Genomic DNA, 22,646 nt, shown 5'->3' on the forward strand with positions numbered 1-22,646 from the left:
AACTAATAGAGACAAAGTTACATCATTTCTTAAAAATTCTTCAGTCCTCCCATCATTCTTTATTCTGGAAATAAATAAATAAATACATGATCTTGAACCTTTCTTCATTCTGAGTTTTGAAGACCTTGGCTGACCGTCCTCTAGTCTACACAGCACTCTCACAACTATTTGTTCTTCCAAAGAACTGAGACAGGTTTCCTCCTCCTAATGGCAGTAACAGTAGTCCTTTCCTACCTGTAAAGAGGGTCTGCAAAAACTAGAAAATTTCAAAACTATAATCTTTTATTTCATCTTCATTACAGACTATATGAAAAAGGCATTCTTACACCCAATTTTTTTTTTTTATACAGCAGGTTCTTATTAGTCATCAATTTTATACACATCAGTGTATACATGTCAATCCCAATCTCCCAATTCAACACACCACCACCTCCACCCCCCCACCGCTTTCCCCGCTTGGTGTGTCCATACGTTTGTTCTCTACATCTGTGTCTCAATTTCTGCCCTGCAAACCGGTTCATCTGTACCATTTTTCTAGGTTCCACATACATGCGTTAATATACGATATCTGTTTTTCTCTTTATGACTTACTTCACTCTGTATGACAGTCTCTAGATCCATCCACGTCTCAACAAATGACCCAATTTCGTTCCTTTTTATGGCTGAGTAATATTCCACTGTTTATATGTACCACATCTTCTTTACCCATTCGTCTGTCAATGGGCATTTAGGTTGCTTCCATGACCTGGCTATTGTAAATAGTGCTGCAGTGAACATTGGGGTGCATGTGTCTTTTTGAATTATGGTTTTCTCAGGGTATATGCCCAGTAGTGGGATTGCTGGGTCATATGGTAACTCTATTTTTAGTTTTTTAAGGAACCTCCATACTGTTCTCCATAGTGGCTGTATCAATTTACATTCCCACCAACAGGGCAAGAGGGTTCCCTTTTCTCCACACCCTCTCCAGCCTTTGTTGTTTGGAGGTTTTCTGACGATGCCCATTCTAACCGGCTTACACCCATGTTGTAGATTTAAAAAATTGGATTTCTGGGCTTCCCTGGTGGCGCAGTGGTTGGGAGTCTGCCTGCCAATGCAGGGGACACGGGTTCGAGCCCTGGTCTGGGAAGATCCCACATGCCGCGGAGCAACTGGGCCCGTGAGCCACAATTACTGAGCCTGCGCGTCTGGAGCCTGTGCTCTGCAACAGGAGAGGCCGCGATGGTGAGAGGCCCGCGCACAGCGATGAAGAGTGGCCCCTGCTCGCCGCAGCTGGGGGGGGGGCCCTTGCACAGAAACGAAGACCCAACACAGCCGAAAAAGATATATAAATAAATAATATACTGATGTAGTGTTATTAAAAAAAAAAAAAAGATACTTGATTAAAAAAAAAAAAAAAAAAATTGGATTTCAAGCAAGTTCTGAGACCTGTTCAAGTTAAAACAGCTGCTGAGTGAAGAGAGAGGAATTCCACCCCAGGTCTTTCCGTTTCTCAGCCCAGGCCTTCTGCACTCCCACCATCTTCTCTCCACGTCTTCCTGGTCCACCTCAGGTGTTTGGAACATGCTTTCTCCCTAACATACATGTTCCTGAAGGAGAAAAAAAAAACTTTCTCCTTTCTTCTCAGTAAACTTACCACCTTCAGGATCTCCTTCCAAATTAGAAGGAAGAACACATATATAAAGCAAAGACCTAAGGCGGGAAATATTGTGTGTGTGCTTTCTTTAGAATGACGCTTCCTAGGAGATATTAACCGTTTCTCAAACGCTCTCCAGGGCTTGGCTATCTGTGGAGACTCGACACGATTTATACCAACGGAGGAAGGAAACATCAGACAGTATGGCCCTAAGAGAGAGGCTGTTAGGATGGAGGGCAGACCCCAGAGTCTCCCATCTCTAACCACTAGACCCCTTTCCAACTGGGCTGTAAAATTACCAGCATTCTCAGCTGTCTGATGTAAAGAAAAGCCATGAGCCAGAATCTGCAGCACTGCGCTTTGCTCCCCAGAGGCTGCCACCCTCCTCCCTCACCCTCAAGACCTCATCCTCCGGTGGGTCGTACAGCAGAAACTTTCATGGTCAAAGTACAGAAACTCTCCGCCTGATTTCTGAGCCCAGGGATCATATCGCATTCATTTCTGGGCCTTCGGTGCCTCTCTCCGTGCCTAGAATACTTAAAATTGACATTAAAACTGGTTGGGAGATAATTATAATTTAACTTTGTTGATAAAAGTATTTCTACCTAAGGTGAATGAGGCCACACCCAACACCTGGTTTCAACTAGGTCTCAGACCTGGAGCCCATCACACAATAAAACCCTCTCAAACCAACACTGAAATTCAGACCATCCTAGATTAAGAGAAGCATAAGGGTCTTGATAACCAAATACACTGGGTAGGCCTTGTTTGTGTCTTGATTCAAGCAAACTCTGTAAAAGCCATTTGGGGTCAACTGGGGCATTTTGAATATAGATGGGATGTATCAAAAAAAGATTATTGCTGTTGGGATAATGTAGTTATACAAGAAAACAAACTTCCTAAATTTCTAATCAAATATTTAGAGGTTCAAATGCCACGATTTATGGGATTTGCTTTAAAATACCTCAACCAAAAAAATTGTTAAAATCTAAATGATGGGTATATGAGAGGTCACTATACTATTCTCTTTACTTTTATGCCTATATGTAATTTTTCTTAACAATTTTACATGAATGCAAATCGATCAATCATTGCAATATGACAAGGTTCTGCTTTTACTTACAAAAGTACTATTTTCATATATGATCCAACATTGATGTACACATATTCTCACATATTCTCTTAGAAGAGACCTGCGTTTCTGGATATTTCATACGCAAGTTCTTTGACGTGGATCATTTAGATATTCTGAACAACTAAAAGTGTTTTTAGCATGTACTAAAATAAAATATAAAACTTGTACAATCCCACTGCAGGGATGCCTACTGCAATCTTCATTCATGTCAGTGAGCGTCACTGACGACTTCAGACCAGCTGGACAACAAGAAAATTAACCCTTTCAAAAAATAAAATTATCAATGACCTGATCACATGCCAGTCACACAGAAAGCTGTCTGCCATCACTAGGCACTAGAATTTTGTGTACTGCCTTCATTTAATTTAACAAACATTTAGGATACTTACCATGAAGCAGACATTATTCTGTGCCCTTCCCAAGTCTTAACTCATTTTATTACTAAGAACAACCTTTGAGGGAGATGCTATTATTATTTTCCACATTACAGATGGAGAAGCTGAAGTACAGAAGGGCGAAATAGCACAGTTTTAAGTGGCAGCGCTGGGATTTGAATCTAGGCACTTTGGCTTCCAGAGTCAGCTCTTAACCACCATGACGTGAATCCTCACTATCACAGCAACTAAACCAAAATAGTCACTGATGTGGTACTTTTATAATAATAGTGAAAAAAATAAATGATCCATTCTTAGTAACTTTTCATAATTTTTTAAACATCCATGAACTGTAGAGAACATAACACAAGCAGTATTTGAATCAAGTGCCCTAAGACAGGATCAGATGATCTGGGGAGAACTTGCCCAGGTGTGACCTTTCTCCAGGGCTCACCAGCCCCAGGACCACCTTCGCCTTCACTCCTGCCCCTTTCTTTCCAGGCTGCTTCCATCTCCCCTTCCTGCCCGTGAACTCCCATTTTGAAAGCCGGCCGCATCATCATTGCCTCTGAAGATATGACCCCAACTTGGACTGGAAATCTTAGTCTCTCCTTCCTCTGCCTTTCGGGAGTTCTGCTTCTCCATTATATCACATCTCACATGGCACTGCAGGTGGTTTTTTTACCCATGTCTCACAGTAGATGAGGGTATCAGTAGGAGGAGAAACTGTCTTCACCTTAGTTGTCACTGACACCTAGCCCATCTCCTGGCATGAAAGAGTCCTTGGCAAAGGTTCGTTCACTGGATCTTACAGGACCTCAGGGTCATCTGGTACCCTGCTGATAGCTCTGCTCTAACACTTTAGAACCTCAACTAGGATGTGTATCATCTTCACCATCAGGCTAACTCTTTGGGGGCAGGGAGGATGGCATTCCCTTTTTGTATCTCACCACACCTACCAGAGTGTTTCGTTCATAGTTGATGTTCAGTGATGAATGATTATCAACATTAACCATCATTCTTTCATAAACGTGTGGAAGTGCCATTGACTAAAGTTCCAGTCAACGGAATGACAGACACACCAAGTATCTGTGATACTGCTCTCCCCCAGAATGAGATATTTAGCCCGAGAATGGGGGTGCCAAGCCTTTGAGAGGTGGTTTTTGGTGCCTCTGGCTCCTTTGGTCATGGCTATCGCCCCTTAGAATTCCTTCAGTTGAGTTCAGGTAAGAAGCTACAAGTATAAAAAGTACCCTTTTTCTTCATGAGAACACAACCACATGAAAATAAGCACAGAACAGTACTTTGGAGGATGATAGCATCAAAAACTAAGATGGTGTGGGAACCACTTAAAGTGCAGCTACTGTAAGACTGGGTTTCCATCAAACATGGCCAAATCCTGGGCTTCCCTGGTGGCACAGTGGTTAAGAATCCACCTGCCAATGCAGGGGACACGGGTTCGAGCCCTGGTCCGGGAAGATCCCACATGCCGCGGAGCGACTAAGCCCGCGTGCCACAACTACTGAGCCTGAGCTCTAGAACCCGTGAGCCACAACTACTGAGCCCAAGTGCCACAACTACTGAAGCCCGTGCACCTAGAGCCCGTGCTCCGCAACAAGAGAAGCCAACGCAATGAGAAGCCCGCGCACCACAACGAAGAGTAGCCCCTGCTCGATGCAACTAGAGAAAGCCCGCGCACAGCAACGAAGACCCAACGCAGCCAAAATTAAAATTAAGATAAATAAAAAATTTATTAAAAAAAAATCATGGTTAAATCCTAATCACTATCTAAAATCAACAGTCTTGTCATTTCTTGGTTCTTAGGTAGATCTGAGCTCAAGGTACAGCAAAACATAAAGCAAAAGGGGAGGGAGGGGGCTTCCCTGGTGGCGCAGTGGTTGAGAATCTGCCTGCCAATGCAGGGGACACGGGTTCGAGCCCTGGTCTGGGAAGATCCCACATGCCGCAGAGCAACTAGGCCTGTGAGCCACAATTACTGAGCCTGCGCGTCTGGAGCCTGTGCTCCGCAACAAGAGAGGCCGCGATAGTGAGAGGCCTGCGCGCCGCGATGAAGAGTGGTCCCCACTTGCCACAACTAGAGAAAGCCCTCGCACAGAAACGAAGACCCAACACAGCCATAAATAAATAAAAAATAAATAAATAAATAAAAATTTAAAAAAAAAAAAAAAAAGGGGAGGGAGGGATCATAATTCATTGATGCTGTGTTAATTCCAGAGTGAATGGTAGGTTTGAGAAAACACACATTAAATCCTTCTCTGCTGATAAACCCTAGAACCCTCTAACATCCCCTCATTCTTTATGAGAGCCTTGAAGAAAAAACTTATACAGCAATTTATATCAGAACTTGACTGTGTAATAAATAATTCAGAAATGCTTTTTAATTTTAAAACGTTTGTTCAAATATTGTCTACTTATGCCTACAGAGCCGTGCTGTCCAATACAGTAGCCACGAGGCAAACGAAATGTGGCTAGTCCAAATTGAGATGTGCTGTAAGTATAAAATACACATTAGCATTCACCAGTTTGGCTTAAAAGAATGTCAAATATCTCATTAACAATTTTATATTGATTACATATTAAGGTAATAAAATTTTGGATATATTGGGTTAAATAAACTATATTATTAAAATTAATTTCACCTCTTTATTTTCACTTTTTTAAGTGGTTACCATAAAATTTTAAATTATAAATGGCTCATGGTGTGGTTTGTGTTCTGTGTCTGTTGGATAACATTACTTTAGACAACAAGGCAGCAGAAACCCAGTAAGACATAGCTCATGCTCTGAATCAAACTGTCTTCCTCAAAACCCACGTGCAACTAGAAAAGTCTTGGAGTGGCTTTAAGTATGTGCAGTGCAATTCACCACAGCAGAAACTGTGAAACTCAGAGCCAAGTCCAAATGGAAAGAAGATGATATAGGGGAGAAGAAACATGGATAATACAAAAGAACAGAAAATTCCAAAACCATAACTTTTTGACCCTAGAAATCAGAGATATGAAGTCCATTGGAAACCCATGCTCACACAGACACCACCTTCTCTCAGCTCGACTCTCCACCCTCAGCTCCCTGAGAAGACCCCCCAAGAAGACCCCCCAAGGCACCCTTCCAGTTAACTGTCCTCATGAGACACTAAACAGAACAGAGCTTGGTAATGGGAGACAGATATTCCTTCTGCTACTACAGTGAGGTAGTTATAGAAGGTCATTAATATCTGATGCAAATTTCCAGGTGCTCTCTATGGAAGGAATGGTGGTCTTTGGTCCTTTCAAATAAGTAGGTATAATTTATTTCTTGTTTCCATTAGAAGCACGAGAAGGGAGGCCCCAAGGGGAATAATACTTACGAAATAGAAAGCGATTTTCTTTTTCCTCCAACTTCCAAGACGCTGAGGAAAATTCATTGATGAGTATTTATTAGCTAATGATGAAAGAGCACTTCAAAAATGAAAATGGCTCTGAAAGGCACTGCATTATCCTGATTGCAGAAAATGGAGACTCAAGAGAAAGGGCGCTCTATAAAATGTTCTCTGCAATTGGCTCCGTCTCTCATGAGCCTCTCAGATTCCTTTGTCCCTCCCACAATAATAACTTGTCTTCATGGCCATAGCCAAGAACACATTCTTTGTTTGGTTACATAAGCTTCTAAAAATAGCAATTTATCATGGAAATGCTAAATGACCCTTGAAGATAGTGTTTTGATGGGCTATTAAGTTATGGCAGTGTCTTGTTTTCTGTTACATATTAAAATTAAAGAGAAAAATCAATTTTGATGCTTTTCAAACCTTAAAAGTATATCAGTTTCATGCTTTGGGCATTTTTATCTTAAAAAAAACATGAAGAAAGGTTTCCCGTGGTCAAAGAAGTTTTACCACAGACGTGGAGATGAATTTTCTCCTCATTATTGAGGTCTAATGAAAAAGAAGAGGCTAATTCAAAGTGTAATTTATTTTTTTCTATCTGTCTAGCTAGGTTTGATAAATGAATTCAAAGTAAAAGAACTGGAGAAATTAGCTGGCAGAATATTTAAAGGAAACCTAATAATGCATTTCTTATTTCTTAAATCTAGAAATTTAAAGCTGAAAGAATCCCAGGAAATGATTTTGTTCATGTCTCCCTAAGACCAGAGAGGTTAAGATACCTGCAGTTACACAGCAGGGCTGCCTAGCCTCTGTCCCAGATCACATATTAATTATCGCTCTCCTTGACACCAGGTGAAGGAATGAGTCAGGGAATCAATGAAAGAAGTGACTCAAACAGAACTTGAGTCCTCGTGGAGGGACAGAAAACCAAGGAGTTCAGATAGGACTACAAAAGGCAGGGGAAAAAAATGTAGGGAAGAAGTAAGAGAGACTGTCTTCACAAACTCACAAACTCTTTATATAGACCAAGACTATATAAAGAGTCAGGAAGGCTTTCTACACAGTCAACTTATTTAGGTGGTTTTCTTCTTCCATAGCATTTTTTAAAACTGCACGTAACATAAAATTAACCATTTTAAAGTGAACGATTCAGTGATATTTAGTACATTAACAATGATGTGCAACTATCACCTCTATCTAGTTCTAAAACATTGTTATCCCAAAAGAAAACCCCATACCCATTATGTTACCGCCCCCCCCACCCATTTTCTCCCTCCCCTAAGCTCATGGCAACCACAAATCTGTTCTATTTCTGTTTCTGCAGATTAACCTATTTTGGATATTTCATATATATGGGACCATACAGTAAGTAAGCTTCTGAGACTGACTTCTTCCACTTAGCATAATATTTTCAAGGTTTATCCACACTGTAGCATGTATCACTATCACGTTTCTTTTTATGGTTGAATAATATTCCATTGTATGTGCATACCACAATTTAGTCAATTCCTTATGTGTACCTAAAGCATTCATGGTAATTTCTGATCTCCCTAACATCAGTGAACACAATCTTAAGAGTCCTCGCTCAAGGACTTCCCTGGTGGCGCAGTGGTTAAGAATCCGCCTGCCAATGCAGGGGACACGGGTTCGAGCCCTGGTCCAGGAAGATCCCACATGCCGCGGAGCAACTAGGCCCGTGCACCACAACTACTGAGCCTGTGCTCTACAGCCCAAGAGCCACAACTACTGAGCCCTCGTGCCTAGAGTCCATGCTCCGCAACAAGAGAAGCTACCGCAATGAGAAGCCTGCACACCTCAACGAAGAGTAGCTCTCGCTCATCACAACTAGAGAAAGTCCAGGCACAGCAACGAAGACCCAGCACAGCCGTAAATAAATAAGTAAATTTATATTAAAAAAAAAAAAGGTCCTCACTCAGAGGCCAGTCACCACCTGTTCAACAAAATGGAAAACTGAATATTGCGCTAAGTCAGTATAACAACTCTCTTCATATAAGCTGTTATTGCCTATGATGCATTTCTAACAAAAACAACCCTGAGAATTGAGTACTATTATCAGCATCTTTGGTTTGTTTTTTTTTTAATTGGGGTATAGTTGCTTTACCATGTTGTGTTAGTTTCTGCTGTACAGCAAAGTGAATCAGCTATATGTATACATATATCCCCTTTTTTGGATTTCCTTCCCATTTAGGTCACCACAGAGCATTGAGTAGAGTTCCCTGTGCTATACAGCAGGTTCTCATTAGTTACCTATTATATACATATTAGTGTATATATGTCAATCCCAATCTCCCAATTCATCCCACCACCTTCCCTTCCCCCCTTGGTGTCCATACATTTGTTCTCTACGTCTGTGTCTCTATTTCTGCCTTGCAAACAGGTTCATCTGTACCATTTTTCTTTATTTTGTAGGTGAGGAAACTGAGAAGTAAAGAGCTTAAGTAGCTGTCCAGTGTCACAGATGGCAAACGGCAAAGCCAGGGTAGGACCCCTTCCCTTTCCATTTCCCCCAGCATCAGTGTTCATCCAGCTGTACCCACTAACCCAGTCACTACTCACGACATTGAGTATAAAGTATTTATACAAATTAAATTTGGAAGAAAGGATCTCAACTTCAGGACAAGAAAGGCCTCAAGTCACAACGAGGTTTAGCTCTAAATATATGTTTGTAAGTCAGTCCTTGTAATTCACATTTTCCCAAATAAAAAATTGTATAAATGGTTTTTAGATTCTCATACTAGCCCACCAACAAGCTAATCCATCATGTAGTAGAACTCATTATTGCATTATCAGACTTAAAAATTCATATGTCCTATTATTTTTATTAGAAAACCCATTCCAAGTTGAGAATGGAGATGTCTGAAACTCAGCACACCCTTCCCGCACTGGTTCTTCTCTCTGCACCCTGCCCAGCCCAGCCCAGCCCACCATGCTCTAGTAGGTGTGCAAATTCCAGGAGCAGTGAGATGGACTCCTAGTGATGAGGAGGCTTAAAGAGGTTCCCAGGTGAACCTCCAAAAAGGAACAGGGGCAGATATGAGGGTTGAATAAACTCCCAAAGCAAAGTGGCAGGATAGTTAGAAAGTATGGGGAGAGGTGGAGCAGAGAATGGAGAAGGTGTGCATTTGATATTTAGTGGTGAGCTGTAGGCTGATGCCAAATCATAGCCCCAAATAAGTTCTAACGTTAAATAATGACATTCTGGATGCCATGATGCCATTATGATCACATGGATAATGGAGATAATACTGATTGCATATACATTTTAAGAACTCAAAATAATAGAGGATAAATTCTTTCCTGTGTCATGCTTTCGAGTTTATAAAACACTCTACCACCCATTGTTGCTTGAGGTCCTTATGACGACCCTGTGAGTTAGGATAGATGTTAATATACCCATTTTACTGATGCAGAAATTGATCATGACAGTTAAACCCTGTAGCCACACAGCACACAATTTCATTTGTGGAAACAGGACTCAAAAAAAATCAGGCTTTTTAAATCTACAAGTCCTGAGTTCTCTCTGCAACACCATGCCACTTCAGGTTGACCTCAAGGAAGGTACCAGTATCCTAGATCAGTCTGCAAAAAAGCAAAGGAGTGGAGAAATAAAAATTGCTCCAGGCAGGAGAAGCAGCAAAACACATCACACACTGTTGACGTGGAAGCAAATATGACTTTTTTCTGAGCATTTCTTATTTTGTACCTTACTCATCCCTTCCCCAAATCCTAAGTCCTGAGGTGAAGGTTACCTCAGAGATGATGGGAATGTAGTTTGCTGACTACAAAGAAAGCATACAAGTTTCTTTTCAAAGTCCAGATCTTTTCAAACCAAAATAATTTCAGTTACTCCAGGGGTATTCACAGTTATGTTTCATTTCTACACACTGAACATTTTTATTTATCTACAAGAAGATCCCTTCTTCTTTTATGACAAGCACTTACTGAGGATAGAAATCCTTTCCATAATACTATCACGGTATGTTTATAAAAATGGAATAGCTCAAGTCGGGGGCTTCCTTATGGAGACTCTTGAGGCTCTGTCAGCCTCTGAGGTGGCACGGAGTTGGTTTATTTGGCCACCATCTCCAAGAGGAAGTGGGTTCCTCTTCCCCAGAGTTAGATGGTTCCAGGTAGACTAGGTCCAAACTGTGAAAGACCCGCCTTCCCACCATCCCCGCCATCTTGCTCTCCTACTAACTCCCAGAAGCCCCTTTGTACATCACGCTGGGAAAAAGGGAGAAGGTCTCAGAGTGCCTGGGGTTTATAGGCATGAACTCCATGAGCCAGCCTCACAAATAACTGCTATTCTAACGCCCAGCCCAGGTTACATTATAATGGATGGTAATACATGGAGGGGTGATGACTTATTTTATTCCCTATAAAGAGTGACAAAGAATCTCTATGTGAGTTGGGGTGGGGTTGGAGGCTGGTATACGGGAAGGAGGGAGAAAACAGTCACTAGTAAATGTTTTACTCTTCTTCCTAAGGCTTTTTCACATCCCAGACGGACTGACCCGAGGCATAAATCACACAAGTAGAAGCTTAGAAGACTGCATGTTTGGTTCAATTCAAATTCATTCCATCAGTGTCTAACAGGTGGGTAAATTTTGACTCTTGTGCCTCTTACTCTCCAGCTTCTGCTACTCAGGGGGTGATGTTGGTAGAATATAGTAAACCCTGCACTCCTGGGGTGTCATATACTGCAATCTGAATCTGGAACCAGAAACCCTAGACTTGAATCCTGTATTTGCTATTTATTAGCCATATGACCTCAGCTAAGAAGCCAGCATTTCTTTAACTATGCACTGAAAATAATAACCCCTACTTTTTAGCATTGTTATGGAAATGAAATAAAGTATATGAAAAAAAATTGAAAACTTTAACAATGCCCTTCATATATAACATACCTACTTGCTTAACAAAGTGAGTCACCATCCAGGTGAAAATAATAAACAACCGACATCCTTCCTTGTGTAAGTTGATAACCAGATTTTCTAAGAAAATATAAGCTGTTTTCACAGGAAAAAAAAAATGAAGAGGGCATTCAAATAATTATCTAGTAAAATCATACCATGGAAAGGGTAACTCAGTATGTTCTAGGCATGGAGGGAAAGGAAGGTTTATGTTAACGTGGTTCGATTTGATATCACACACGTCAGTCATTGTAATCACAGTTCCAGGACTGATACAGGAATGTCCTGAGGTTGAAAATCCCATAATGAAGAAGAGACTAGGACTTCACGAGGTGCCCCCCTGCCCCTAAAAGAGTTTTCCATCATTTCATTAAAAGAGAAAAAAAAACCTACCACATCCTGCTCAATATGGTGACTGGCTCCTGAACAGTCAAGGCGTTATTTCCAAACACATTCTTCCCTTGCTTTTCCATCCCCATGGGGCCCTGCTATCATTCCTGGCCTCCTGAAACCCGGTGGCTGCAGCCTCCATCTTACTGAACAGATTTTCAAGCAAAGTCTCCTTGCTGCTGCGGGCACAGAACAGCCCTCCCAAGCTGCGGGCCTGCCTGTCGGGGGTTCCAGGGCTGAATTTATTTCCCACATCCTGGACACATCGCTCTCTCACCACCCTCCCTCCCTCCCCTCCCCCTTCATTCCTAAATCCTACAGCCATGACAGAAATAAATTAGCTAGAGGTACAGGTCACACCTTGGAGAGCAGTAAACGTTCTGTGGGAAATCGATAGAGAAGATGGGATTCTCAAACAGCTGAAGCAGAAGGAATGGTGCATTGACGGCTATACATAAACCAAACAAAGGAGCCTGAGAACAGCCTTCCAGGGAGGGGCCAGTGCGCTCAGGTTCATTCACCCCAACACCTGAACCCGAGATGGCACTGCAGAAAAGACACTTCCCAGACACCTGTGCGTCTGGAGCTTTCTGCCTCAGGAAGGCTAAATGTTGCTCCACGGCTATTTGTGAAAATTAAAAATGATGTTCAGATTGTGAATGCTAATGCTGGGCCACCCCCCCCACCCCGATGGCTCTAAGCTGAGTGTGTGAGACATATATCTGTCCCAGGAAAACTTCTCCTCTCTGGCTGCTAACGGCAAAGCCAGGGAGGGATCACCTAGATCATTAACTAAGGAAATGTAATTCCTAAAGCCGTAAGTGTGATGAAACACAATAAGCTTTAGGCTCCCACAGACCTGGGTTCCCGTCCTGGCTTCACCACTCTGTAGCAAAAGCATCTTAGGCAAGTCACCTTTACCAAATGCCAACATGAAATTTACCTTAGAGGCAACTGACAGGATTAAATGGGTAATACACATAAAGAGCTGGTACAAAATAGGCATGTTAACAGATGCTAGTTACTTTTCCTCCCTCCCTCAGCCTGATTATTGAGTAGCTTTTTCATTTCTCTTGAGTTCTGCAACCTTTCTCACCACGGATGGCTCACAAAGCTGAGGCCTGACGAAAATTTAATCCAAGAGCAAATTCAGGGTCTACCAAAAATAGAAGGCTCAAGAAGGCTTTTGGTACCTCCCCATATCAGCTACTAAATGCCACCCCAAATAAACAGTTTAAATTAAAGTGACATGCTTGTTATGTGAACAGAGTGTCAAAACAAAACCCTACCCCTAAGCACATCATGGAGAGAAATTCTGGAATTTCCACTGCTCTGTCCCAAGAGCCTATTTTTCTCCTGTATTCTCTCCCTTATTTGTTCACTTCCACAAACTGCATTTACTGAATGACATTATTCTCTTTTCCTGCTCAGATTGAGCCTAATCTTCTTCCTCATACACAGCTCAATTTCAGTAATGAAACAAATACTTCCAGCATCTAAGCCCTCATAACTATCAAATATACTGACTTTTTTATATTCTCAATTCTTTTTCATTTGTGACTGTGCTAAAATATACATAATAAAAATTTTACCATCTTTACTGTTTTTTAATATACAGTTTAGTAGCATTAAGCACATTCACATTACTGTGCAACCATCACCACCATCCATCTCCAGAATATTCCATCTTCCCCAACTGAAACTCTGTCCCCATTAAACAGTACCTGCCCATTCTCCCTCCCCCAGCAACCCCCATTTTACTTTGTCTCTATGAATTTGACTTCTGTAGGTACCTCATGTAAGTGGAAAGTGGAGTCATACAACAGAGGCATACTGCATTTTCTCAGTTTTATTGTGCTTCAACTTACTGCGCCTCACAGATACATGGTGTTATTTACACACTGAGGGTTTACACCAGCCCTGCTTCAAGCAAGTCTGTTGGCAACATTCTTCCAACAGCATTTGTTCACTTAGTGCCTCTGTGTCACATTTTGATAACTCTGACAGTACTTCACTTTTTCATTATTATTATATTTGTTACAGTGATCTGTGATCAGGGATCTTTGAGGTTACTATTATAACTATTTTGGGGTGCCACAAACTGCACCCAAATAGGATGGCAAACTTAATCGATAAACCTCCTATGCATTCTGCTTCACCGACCAGCCGTTCCCCAATCTCACTCCCTCTCCTTGAGCCTCCCTATTCCCTGAGACACAACAGTATTGAAATTAGGCCAATTAATAACCCTACAATGGCCTCTAAGTGTTCAAGTAAAAGGAAGAGTTGCATGTCTCTCACTTTATTTATTTTTTTAAATTAATTTTTATTGGAGTATAGTCGCTTTCCAATGTTGTTGCTTTAGCCTCCACTGTACAACAAAATGAATCAGCCGTACACATACAGATAGCCCCTCCCTTTTGGACTTCCCTCCCATTTAGGTACCACAGTGCATTAGGTAGAGTTCCCTGTGCTATACAGTATGTTCCCATCAGCTGTCTATTTTATACATAGTATCAATAGTGTATATATGTCAATCCCAATCTCCAATTCATCTCACCACCCCTCCTTTCCCCCTTGGTATCCATACATTTGTTCTCTATGTCTGTGTCTCTATTTCTGCTTTGCAAATAAGATCATATATACCATTTTTCTAGATTCCACATATATGCGTTAATATACGATATTTGCTTTACTCTTTCTGACTTACTTCATTCTGTATGACACTCTCTAGGTCCATCCATGTCTCTACAAATGACCCAATTTCATTCCTTTTTATGGCTAATATTCCACTGTATATATGTACCACATCTTCTTTATCCATTCCTCTGTCTCTCACTTTAAATCAAAAGCTAGAACTGATTAAGTTTAGTGATGAAGGCATGTCAAAAGCTAAGCCGCTTACACCCAAACAGTTAGCCATGTTGCAAATGCAAAGTAAACATTCTTGAAGGAAATTAAAAGTGTTACTCCAGCGTACACACAAATGATAAGAAAGTGAAACAGCCGTGTGGCTGATTTGGGGAAAATTTTAGTGGTTTGGATAGAAGACAAAACCAGCCACAACATTCCTTTAAAAAAAAGCCTCATCCAGAGCAAGGTCCTAACTCTCTTCAACTCTATGAAAGCTAAGAGAAGTGAGGAAGCTGCAGAAGCAAAGTTTGAAGCTAGCAAAGGTTGGTTCATGAGATTTAAGCAAAAAAGCCATCTTCATAATATAAAAGCACAAGATGAAGCAGCAAGTGCTAATGTAGAAGGTGGAGCAAATTAGCCAGAAGATCCAGCTCAGATAATTAATGAAGGTGGTGACACTAAACAAGAGAGTTTCAATGTAGACAAAAGAGCTTTTTATTGGAAGAAGATGCCATTTAGGACTTTCATAGCTACAGAGAAGTCAATGCCTGGCTTCAAAGCTTCAAAGGACAGTCTGACTCTCTCGTTAGGGGCTAATGCAGTTGGCGACTTTAAGTTGAAGCCAGTGCTCATTTACTATTCTGAAAATCCTAGGGCCCTTAAGAATTATGCCAATTCTACTCTGCCTGTGCTCTCTAAATAGAACAACAAAGCCTGGATGACACATCTGTGTACATTGTCATTTACTGAACATTTTAAGCCCAGTGTTGAGACCTCCTGATCAGAAAGATTCCTTACAAAATATTACTGCTCGTTGACAATGCACCTGTTCACCCAAGAGCTCTGATGGAGATGTACAGTGAGATGGATATTGTTTTCATGCCTGTTCATATGATATCCATTCTGCAGACCATGGATCAAGGAGTCACTTTGACTTTTGAGTCTTATTATATTAAGAAATACATTTCATAAGGCTATAGCTGCCATAGACAGTGATTCCTTTGATGGATCTAGGCAAAGTAAATTGAAAACCTTCTGGAAATGAAAAAATGCCATGAAGATCATCTGTGATTCATGGGAAGAGGTCAAAATATCAACACTAACAGGAGTTTAGAAGAAGTTGATTCCAACCCTCCTGGATGACTTTGAGGGGCTCAAAACTTCAGTGAAGGAAGTAATTGCAGATGTGTTAGAAACAGCAGGAGAACTAGAATTAGAAGTGGTGCCTGAAGATGTGACAATCGCTACAATATCGTAATAAGATTTTCAGGGACAAGGAGCTGCTTCCTATGGCTGAGCAAGAAAAAAAAGAAGTGGTTTCTTAATATGGAATCTACTCCTGGTAAAGATGCTGTGAAGACTGTTGAAATGACAACAAAGGATTTAGAATATGACATAAACTTAGTTGATAAAGCAGCAGCAGGGTTTGAGAGGACTGACTCCGAGTCTGAAAGTAGTTCTACTGTGGGTAAAATGCTATCAAACAGCATTGCACGCTACATGCAGTGTTCATGAAAGGAAGAGTCAGTCAGTGTGGCAAACTTCATTTTGTCTTAATTTTAAGAAATTGCCACAGCCAAACCATAAACAAGACGAAAAGACAACCCTTAGAATAGGAGAAAATATTTGCAAATGAAGCAACTGACAAGGGATTAAACTCCAAAATATACAAACAGCTCATGCAGCTCAATGTCAAAAAGGAACAAACAACCCAATCAAAAAATGGGCGGAAGACCTAAATAGACATTTCTCCAAAGACATACAGATGGCAAACAAACACATGAAAAGATGCTGAACATCACTAATTATTAGAGAAATGCAAATCAAAACCACAGTGAGGTATCACCTCACACCGGTCAGAATGGTCATCATCGAAAAATCTACAAACAATAAATGCCGCAGATGGTGTGGAGAAAAGGGAACTCTCCTACACTGTTGGTGGGAATATAAATTGGTACAGCCAGTATGGAGAACAGTATGGAGATTCCTTAAAAAACTAAAAATAGAACTACCATATGACCCAGCAATCCCACTCCTGGGCATATACCCAGAGAAAACCGTAATTCAAAAAGATACATGCACCCCAGTGTTCACTGCAGCACTGTTTACAATAGCCAGGACATGGAAGCAACCTAAATGTCCAACAACAGAGGAATGGATAAAGATGTGGTACATATATACAACGGAATATTACTCAGCCATAAAAAGGAACGAAATTTTGCCACTTGCAGAGACATGGATGGATCTAGAGACAGTCATACAGAGTGAAGTAAGTCAGAAAGAGAAAAACAAATATCATATAACATGGCTCATATGTGGACTCTAGAAAAATGCTACAGATGAACTTATTTGCAAAGCAGAAACAGAGACACAGATGTAGAGAACAAACTTATGGATACCAAGGGGGGAAAGGGGGTGGGATGAATTGGGAGATTGGGATTGACATATATACACTACTATGTATAAAACAGATAACTAATGAGAACCTACTGTATAGCACAGGGAACTCTATCAATGCTCTGTGGTGACCTAAATAGGAAGGAAATACAAAAAATGGGGTATGTATATGTATATGTATAACTGCTTCACCTTGCTGTACAGCAGAAACTAACACATTGTAAAGCAACTATACTCCATAAAAACTAATTTAAAAAATTTTTTAAAAAAGAAATTACCACAGCCACCCCAATCTTCAGAACCACCACCCTGATCAGTCAGCAGCCATCAACAGCGAGGCAAGACCCTCCACCAGCAAAAAAGATTACAACTCACTGGAGACTCAGATGATGGTTAGCATTGTTTAGCAATAAAGTATTTTTTAATTAAGGTATGCACATTGTTATTTTAGACATAATGCTATCTCACAGTTAATATACTATAGTATAGTGTAAATATAACTTTCATATGCAATAGGAAACCAAAAATTTGTGACTTGCTTTATTGCTATAATCACTTTATTGCAGTGGTCTGGAAGCGAATCCACAATATCGCCAAGGTATACCTATATTTGTTTTTCTGTGTCTGGTTTGTTTCACTTAGCATATTGTCCTCAAGCTTCATCCACATTGTAGCATGTGACAGAATTTCCATCGTTTTTTAGACTGAATAATATTCCATTATATGTATATACTATATTTTGCTTATCCATTCATCTGTCGATAGTTACTTGGGTTGCTTCCACCGTTTGGCTACTGTGAATAATACTGCTATGAACATGGGTATACGAATATCTCTTTGAGACCCCACTTTCACTTATTTTGATTACATACTCAGAAGCAGAATTGCTATATCCTATGGTAATTCTAATGTTTAACTTTTTGAGAAACTGCCATACTGTTTTCCATAGCAACTGCACCATTTTACATTTCTACCAACAGTGCACAGGGTTCCAATTTCTCCACACCCTTGCTAACATCTGTAATGTTTTTTAAGTAGCCATCCTAATGGGTGTGGCATTTCTCCCATCTTCTCAGAGAGTATGGGGGAAATATATGTGTGTCAACACTTTGTTTGGTACCCTAATTTGTTGTTCATTTCTCACTGTAACTTCTTGGAACTTCGCATGCTCGACCAAATTCTGCTCTGGCTACATTTTCCATCTAGTTTTCCTGTCCTTTCAAAGTCTTCCATGTTTCACTAATTTAGGAAGTGTAAAGTTACTTTGGGCAATTAAAGAGATTTCAGTAGAAAGAACTGAAATGTCCATCAATAGATGAATGGATAAAGAAAATGTGAGATACACACACACACAAAAAAAACACGGAATACTAGGGGCTTCCCTGGTGGCACAGAAGTTGAGAATCTGCCTGCCAATGCAGGGGACACGGGTTCGAGCCCTGGTCTGGGAGGATCCCACATGCCGTGGCGCAGCTGGGCCCGTGAGCCACAATTACTGAGCCTGCGCGTCTGGAGCCTGTGCTCCGCAACAAGAGAGGCCGCGATAGTGAGAGGCCTGCGCACCGCGATGAAGAGTGGCCCCCGCTTGCCACAACTAGAGAAAGCCCTCGCACAGAAACGAAGACCCAACACAGCCAAAAATAAATAAATAAATTTAAAAAAAAAAAAGAGCCATCTTCAAAAAAAAAAAAAACACGGAATACTATTCAGCCATAAAAAAGAATGAAATCTCACCATCTGTGACAACATGGATGGATCTAGAGGGTATTATACTAAGTGAAATAAGTCAGACAAAGACAAATACCAGATTATTTCACTTATATGTAGAATCTAAAAAACAAAAAATGAACAAACAAAACAGGAACAGACTCATAGATACAGAGAACAAACTGGTGGTTTCCAGAGGAGAGAGGGGTTGGGGTATGGGTGAGATAGGTGAAAGGGAATAAGAGGCACAAAGTTCCAATTATAAAACAAATAATTCATGGGGATGTGATATACAGAATAGCGAATATAGTCAATAATATTATAATAACATTAAATGGTGACAGATGGTAACTAGACTTAGCATGGTGATCATATCATAATGTATATAAATGTCAAATCACTATGTTATACACCTGAAATTAAAGTAACATTGTATGCCAACTATACCTCATTCAAAAAAAAAAAAAAAGTTTTTAGTACTCTGATCCAAAGCAGTTTGCCCAGCTCCATTAATCATGCCAACTTCCATCTAAGTAAGTGAGAGAGAAAGCCTTTTCAGAACAGAAAAGGTGAAAACACTAGAACTCTGAGATAACAGCCAGGGGACAAGAGTAATAACAGGTATTTGCATAGCAGACTACATTTTTAAAAATCACTTTAACATTTGTTCTTCCCACTTGAGGAAATTCTTGCTTACATTCCAATTTTCAGATGAAAATTTCAGGCACGCTGAAGCGAAATAATTGACTCAAAGTCACACAGCTAGAAAATTTCAGGGTCAGGACCCAGATCCCAGTCATTTCACTCCAAATTGTTTTTAAACTACGTGATACTACCTATCATGATACTACATGATACTAATGATTACTGAGGTCTTCACTTCTGAAGCTGCAAAACTTTTAAGGATCTAATTGTTGGGGAAGAAGATAATTTGGATTTGTTGTTCAAATGCAACACCTCTCCAAAGGCAGGCAGTGCATAGAGCATTAAGCACTACATCTTCCTGGGGCCAGACTTGCCCAACTCTGGACCATACATGTAGATGGATCCAGAATTACACAAGACATAGGTATCCCCCATCTAAGAAACTTGCAGAAATACTACTCAACAGTCAAGTCTACTGGATCACAGCCATCTTTTTCCACCTCAAATGCCTTGTGGAGACTTCCCTATTACATGTGGCATGGTATGCCCAGTTGGTGGAGCACATGAATCCTCTTTGCCATATGCAATTGGCACTCAGTATCCACAAGGTATTGGTTCCAGGAACCCCCACCTTCCCACAGATACCAAAATCCACGCATGCTCAAGTTTTATGTACAGTGGGTTAGTACAGTTGGTCTCCACAGGCCATCCATGGTTGGCTGAATCAGCGGATGCCAAACCCGTGGATACAGAGTGCCGATTGTATACTTCTCCCGTCAGACCAGCTTTCCTCCTCTTGAAACTTCCCAGGGATATTGTGAACTTCAATGAATGTTGGTAAAGCATAAAATCTAGGGTTGGGTACATAATAGATACTCCAGAAACCAACACCCAACTAACCCCATCGCCTCAGAGTGACCTTCCCTTCCCAGCAAGGACAAGTGGCTGAAGATCACTGTGAGGCAAATGAAGGAGAACACTGAACTCCAAAGAATTTTTAAGAGCATTAAATCAACATTTAAAATCTTCACTCACCCTCCACTGTTCCTGAAGTGTGCTTCGTGCTTCTGCCTCTCCACACCTGTTTTGTTGGTCTGCACTTCAGGGCTCTGTGCCTTTATATGCACCATTTATTCAGCGAGACTGAACGCGCTCTGGGGGAAATGGCCCTGCCCCCCGTCTCGTTTTGCAGCCCTGTGACGGTGGGCTTACACCTCTCTATCCAGAGAATACTCAGTGGGTAAGCACTGACTTGGTCAGAATCGGGCCCTTGAGTTCTCTAAGGGGATCTTGGTAACACAATGCGACATTAAGCCCAGGAGCTTCAGAGCCCACATACTCCATCAATGTCAACGGCCCAGCTGGTGCTGTTCAGAAGGGCCAAGAAATACAAACTCTTGACAATTCCATGGCTTGCCTGTGTATGTGCCTTCACTCTTTCTTCTATGAGACCCATGAGACCCATGAGACCCATGGTCGGGGAATAACTCGGACTAGCCATTCTTCCCTTCATGGAGATTCCTTCCATGCAAGGAGCCTGCTTGCAGCACCTGAAGGCCCCCAGAGGTAACTAGAGCTGACCCAACAGTACCACTTCTCTCAGACTATCGCCTCCCTCCAGCCTCTCCCTGGACAGAGACCAAGGTGACCCCTGCTCTTGTCTCACTTATCTCCTTAGACCCTTCGGCACAGCTTCCAAGTCTTCAATCAATATGCCCGAGATGCTGCTCATGTGATGAGGTTAACTCACCATCACAACTGTCCTGAGGGTCTGAGAGGTGAGCTAAGAGCTGATTGGGAATCCCAGTAAGAAGAGCTGGCACTTTAGCTTGGGAGACACAGAACACAAACGACAATAAGAGCACGCACCGTTCAAAACATCGGAGGGTTTACTCTACACGGAGCATCATGTCATATAATCCCCACGGCAACCCTGTGCTAGGTATCCCCATTCTACCTACAAGGAGACAGAGACACAAAGAAACCCAGAAAAGTCCGTGCGCTTTGTCACTACACCAGACGGCACACACCTTGGGGTCCCACAGACAGGATTCAAAGCCAGCTCCCCAACACCTCAAGTGTGACTGGGGCTTACTTACGTATATAACTTTTCCAGCCTGAGTTTTCTCCTTCATCGTGGGACTAACAATATTTAAAGTCCCTGGCACTGCCACTCTTCTCACCTTCATGAATCACGGAACTCCTCTTATTATATCCTCCCTACCTCAGGAGCCCAGAGGTTCCCACCTAGATTCAGGATGGTCTAGAACTTCAAATCCTGAGTTGGGCAACCTGAATTCCCATCCTCTATCTGACCTCAGGCCGCAAGTCATTCAATCTTTCGATTTCATCATTTGTCAAAGGAAAATGTCACCACTGGCCCAATCTATTTTAGTGGGTAGCGTTCAAGGTAAGATAAAAGGAAAGATGTAAAAGTTCCCTGAAAGGTTTCAAGCACTTCTCTAAGTTAAGAAACCATCATAGTAATGGATTCAGTCTGAGAAATTGTTGCACAAAATAACTACTATCGTCCAAAACCTCAAAGTGAATGGGGAAACTGAGTCCAAGATACTGAAACTGACCCCAGATTACTCCTATTTTTATGTAGGTAGAGTCTTGGACTGGAGCCTGAGGGCTCTGTGTGCTGGTTCTAACTCGGCCACTGCTCTGGACAAGCCACTGGACTCCACTGTGAAATAAGGATATGATGCTTGCCTTCCCCAAGCCCAGCTGTTAGGGTGTGGGCAGGATACAAAAACACTTCGAACACTTGAGACAAGAAAACCTCTAGGTAGTCAATTATATGCATTTTTTTAAATGTGATGTCAGCCTTTTTTTTTTTCTCCCACTCACTTTCCCTTGTCACAATCTAAATTTTATCCAGATGTGAACATGAAGAGGCCTGTCTTTGTTCTCTGCCTCTACGCATACCCTCTGGTTTTCCTTTGTGCCTCAAAAGGTTTCAGTGCTATTCTTTAAGACACAGGTCATGAAGGGGGGAACAGGGTTGGGGAGGGGTGCAGCAATAGAAAAGGGGAGTCAGAGAAAAGAGTTACAGGATGTTCCAGAATGCGTGTCTCCTCTCTCTAAATATAGACAGAGGCAAGACGGTGAAAGGGCCCCCGACTCCAGAAAAATGCCCTCTGCCATACAAAGCCTTCCAAGGCAGCACGGTCCCAGAGCCCAGAGTGCACGCG

General features: G+C 41.5%; 1 long non-coding RNA gene across 2 annotated transcripts in view; it reads right to left on the reverse strand.

Moving 5' to 3' along the window:
- LOC103006092 (uncharacterized) overlaps positions 1 to 6,684 on the reverse strand; it is a 237,520-nt gene extending 230,836 nt beyond the window's left edge. For both annotated transcript variants that reach the window (XR_009009168.1, XR_009009167.1), the window contains exon 1: positions 6,509 to 6,684. This is a non-coding gene — a long non-coding RNA (uncharacterized LOC103006092). The remainder of the gene's footprint in view (positions 1 to 6,508) is intronic.
- Between the last annotated feature and the right edge of the window lie 15,962 nt (positions 6,685 to 22,646).

This window comes from Balaenoptera acutorostrata, chromosome 9 (genome assembly GCF_949987535.1).
Source record: "Balaenoptera acutorostrata chromosome 9, mBalAcu1.1, whole genome shotgun sequence".
Taxonomy (NCBI): domain Eukaryota; kingdom Metazoa; phylum Chordata; class Mammalia; order Artiodactyla; family Balaenopteridae; genus Balaenoptera; species Balaenoptera acutorostrata.